Genomic DNA, 5,000 nt, shown 5'->3' with positions numbered 1-5,000 from the left:
TCACTTCATATATTTTATTATGAAGGAAAAATATCTGATATTGAATGTGTTAAAGGCCACGCCCCTCTCGGCCTCTGATTGGCTCGTACTCGTTGTCTTTTGTTGGTTGGTTGAGGGTTTACGGTGAGATGGTAAGCCAATCAGAGGCGGATGTGGGCAGGGTCTTACCTTCACGAGAAGAACGCTGCATAATAGTTATCCGTGAGCTTCTTTTTGTTTTACTCCAATATTTAAATAGTTAGAAAAATGTAAACAGTTCATTTAGACGTCATTAAAGAGGCACAACGGATTATTATTATATAATATTATAGTTATTGCAGTTCTCAGTTGGATATTGCTGCTTGTAGAGTCACAGTGAAACAACATCTTTTCTTCTGAGAACTCATGATTTTCAATATGTACAAACATGCAGATTAATTATATTTTAATTACAGCAATAAAATGAAAATCCTAAAAAAACAAACTAAATAAATGTATTCTGTTTTTGACACCAACATATTCAAACAGTGATTCATAATACTGTTTGTTGATCCTTCATTAACCTTATAAGCCCTAGTCCCCTAATTAGGGGACCCTAGGTGTTCTACAGCCCATATGACGAATTTCATTATCGATTCGTTGTGTCACGGAGAAGAAGAAGAAAAAGAGCAGTGCAGAGCAACTGGCCTGCCAGCGTGTCTGAGATTGGAGTGAGACACAGAGCAAAGTTTAGGTTGTGATCTTCGCAAAATAGAACATCTTTGATGTGTCGAGTCTTGGCCAATCAGCGTTAAGATGTCTACAGCGTCTTCATTTCCCTCAAACTTGTTTTTAATGGAAGCTAGTCAGCTTGCTATCACGTTAGCTAACGTGTTTGGGTTGTGTATTGTCGTTAAAGTTACTTTATGTTCCGTTACAGTTCAGTCTTGCTTGGAAAAAGCCGTAACGTGATGAAACATGCCGTAACCCCCGGTCTGGTTCAGTTCACGCAGTCACTCGTTAACGTTAACCGGCACACCGGCGGATCTGGTTGCAGTTTTTTATATTTTTACTCAAAGTAGAATGAATCAAATCACGTAGTTGGGCTTAGCCAACAACGTGATGCCGTGGTCATAAGAGGCCCAGATATTGATCAGATGATGTGAATGAAAGAGTTTAAGGAAGGTGGAGGTCAAAACAGACGTGAGAGGAGCAGTACAGCTTCCCACTGTCCCAGTATTTCATACATATTGATAAAGCAGGGTATGCTAACAGCAGCCTCTGCTCCAAGGAGATCAATTACAGTAAAAAGGGCTCACATTTGGCAGATGTAAAGCATGTATGTTTTTAGTGTTAGTCCATTTTTTTTCTTCATTTTTTTAATTAACAGCTCAGGGATGTTCAAGGAGCAACCTGTTTGCACTTTCTGAAGATTTTTTGCACCGTCAGTTATGTTTTTGAATAAAGGGTTGGAAATTCATTATTCGGGCCCAAGCACTGACGTAGTCAGAGTCGAGGACCTATTGAAATTGAAATTATTATTATTATTATTATTATTAGGGCACGGCGTTGAGTGGGAACATCGCAGAAGTTTGATCCTTCGCCATGACCGAATAAACCGATGTAACTCGATTCCACATAATAAGATCCTTTCCAGATTTCACATGTTTGATGAGACTCCAGGCCTGAAGACATGTGATGTCTAATTTTGTATTAGTCATAGCGCCACCTAATGGCAACAGGAAGTAAATATTTCTATACTTTGGCTTGCTTCTCTTAGTCGGTCAATCAGATCAACTTCCAATTACTTCTAGATAGGGCTGCAACAACAAATCGATAAAAATCGATTATCAAAAGTGTTGGCAACGAATTTCATTATCGATTCGTTGTGTCGCGCGATTATTACGCCGGGCAATAAGTCGCGGAGAAGAAAAAAAAGAGCGGAGCAAAGCAACTGGCCGGCCAGCGTTTCTGAGATTGGAGTGAGACACGAGAAAAGCTGAGGTTGTGATGTTCTCAAAAATAGAAGATCTTTGACAAGTCGAGTCTTGGCCAATCAGCGTCTTCATGTTCCTCAAACTTGTTTTTAATAGAAGCTAGTCAGCTTGCTATCGCGTTAGCTAACGTGTTTGGGTTGTGTATTGTCGTTAAAGTTACGTTATGTTCCGTTACAGTTCAGTCTTGCTTGTAAAAAAACATAACGTGATGAAACATGCCGTCACCCCCCGGTCTGGTTCAGTTCACGCTGTCACTCGTTAACGTTAAACCGGCACACCGGCGGATCTGGCTGCAGGTTTTTATTATTTTTTTTACTCAAAGTAAAATGAAGCAAATCACGTAGTTGGGCTTAGCCAACAACGTGACGTCGTGGTCATAAGAGACCCAGAATGAAAGAGTTTAAGGAAGAGGACGCTCTATATGTAGCAGTACAGCTTCCCTCTGTCCCAGTATTTCATACATATTGATAAAGCAGGGTATGCTAAATGCAGCCTATGGAGGGATCAATTACAGTAAAAAGGGCTCACATTTGGCAGATGTAAAGCATAGATGTGTATGTTTTTAGTGTTAGTCCATTTTGTTGTTTTAATTAACAGCTCAGGGATGTTCAAGGAGCAACCTGTTTGTGCACTTTCTGAAGATGTTTTGCACTGTCACTTCTGTTTTTGAATAAAGGGTTGGAAATGAACGCTTTTTTGATAAAAACATTTTTTTATCCGATTCATCGATAAATCGAAAAAATAATCAACCGATTAATCGATTATTAAAATAATCGTTAGCTGCAGCCCTACTTCTAGACAAACATAAGACTTTCATGACGCCAGCCAACAAAGCTTTTGATGTTTCGTGAAACGCTGTTGCCGTGGCGACCCATCCTTCGCGGTCAACAACAAAGTCACTCTTGAGGGACTAGGCATGCTCGACACGGAACTAAACTTGGCAGACACAATTAAAGGCAAAGATGTAGTTACCTGATGTGATTTGAATGACTCAAAAAGGCACTTTGGCTCGATAGCGCCCCCTACAAATATTCAGTTAAGCAGCCCCAGCGCTACGGTTGACCTACATGTATGAAACTTGCTAGGACAACCTTTTTTTGACAACCTGTGAGTTGTGAAAGCCCACAGTTTTTGCCCCCTATCACCAATTGACCTGAAATTTGGCACACATTGTGTCTGCTCTACAAAAAAGTACGTGGTTGTACTAAAGTCCACCTATTTAGAATTTCCACCATTTTGAATTTTGATAAAAACAATTTTTTCCTCAAATCTTCCTAAACGCTGGCTTCGATTTGTACAAAATTCTCTGTGGATCATTAAAGGTTCGATTTCATAAAAATATATTAAAAGCTTGTTTGTATCTCATTGTGTTCAAAAGAAAAGGACCCATTAACTTCTTAGGGGTAAATTCAACTAAATTCAACAAAGCAGCCCTTGCAGTACATTCAACATAGATATATAACATATAGGCGTATGTACCACATATACACTTAAAAATAACTCTCTTGGGACTATGCTCTAAACCGTATCAGAAGTCGGCCAATTTCATTTTCGTCCTTCATTTCTAGTTGAAATTGCCATAGTTTCCCAGTAGGTGGTGCTCTGACTGAGTTAATATTGGCATGCAGAAGTCTTCAAGCCATGCCTCTCATAAAGCATGTTAACTTTGGAACAGTTTTGACAAAGTACAGTCGAGTTACAACAGCTTGCTGCATGATCACGAACCATATGAAATAGTCGTCACACCACTTCCACGGCGTTTCATAAAAACCTCAAGCTTTTGATCACTTTTAATACATATTTTTCTCTTTTATATACATATTTACATGTATAAAATATATCTACGTATATTCCATTTTTGTATTTTTTTTTTAAAAAATTTTTGCCGGCTGTAGCTCAGGGGGATGAGTGGTCGTCCCGCAACCACAAGGTAGCCGGTTCGATCCCCAGTCCCCCCATAGCTCACATGTCGAAGTGACCCTGAGCAAGACACCCAACCCCCAACTGCTCCCTGGGCGCCTCTCAGGGCTGCCCACTGCTCCCTATCCAGGGATGGGTCAAATGCAGAGAAGAATTTCCCCAAGGGGATTAATAAAGGATACTTTCTTCTTTCTTCTTCTTCTTCTTCTTCTTCTTCTTCATTTTCCAGAGGTCAACCTTTCTGTGAAAAAGAGGAAATATGTGTCTGTCATCACATCAAAAGACAGAACTCAGTCTGCGCTTCCAAGATCTTTCTGCCATTGAGAAAGAAGTCAAGCTGTTCTCGACTCCCTTCCTGATGATGCAGAAGAAGTGAAGAGAGTCTGAACTAGAACTGATGGAGATGCAGTGATGAATCTCTGAAGAACCAGCTTCAGTTTCTCTCCTTACCGACTTCGACTGGAGCTTGGAAAAGGCCAAATTTCCTCTGATGTGATTCTTTTTTATATATATATATATGCATAATTGACCTCATTTGATTCATTTGGCCATATACCTCACCTGAGTAGCCCAGACTTTCATATATTGTTCTGTTTGTGGCCCTTGGTGAAAACAGCTTTGACACCCCTGATATATATGTATATAATATGTGTGTGTGTGTATATATGTGTGTGTGTATGTATGTATGTATGTGTATATATATATATATACAATTTTAATTTATATAGCGCTTTTCTAGATACTCAAAGACGCTTTACATTATGGACGAGAGACAATGACAAACAGAACAGAACAAAAATGAAAGAAAGCAAACAAAAACAAACAAACAGGATATTTTTGTGACAAAGAAAGAAAGGAATGAAAACTGGAGAAGCTGAGGGTCATAGTGGAGGATGGGTGCAGGGTTTAGCAGGTGAAAGCGAGTTGAAAGAGGTGTGTTTTGAGGGCTTGCTTGAATGATGGAAGGGTGGGAGCCTGACGGATGTGGTTGGGGAGAGCGTTCCAGAGGAGGGGTGCAGCAGCTGAGAAGGCCCTGTCCCCCCAAGTCCGACGCTTGGTCCTGATGGTCTTCAGAGTGTTTGTGCCGGCGGACCTGAGGCAACGGGTTGGGGCGTGGAGGGGGAG

General features: G+C 40.4%; 1 protein-coding gene across 1 annotated transcript in view; it reads left to right on the top strand.

Moving 5' to 3' along the window:
* Positions 1-5,000, top strand: part of hectd1 (HECT domain containing 1) — a gene marked incomplete at both ends in the record, with an annotated part of 56,580 nt that overhangs the window by 25,512 nt on the left and 26,068 nt on the right.

This window comes from Taurulus bubalis (assembly GCF_910589615.1).
Source record: "Taurulus bubalis genome assembly, chromosome: 1".
NCBI classification, from domain to species: Eukaryota; Metazoa; Chordata; class Actinopteri; order Perciformes; family Cottidae; genus Taurulus; species Taurulus bubalis.
This window is presented reverse-complemented; position numbering and strand designations above follow the sequence as displayed.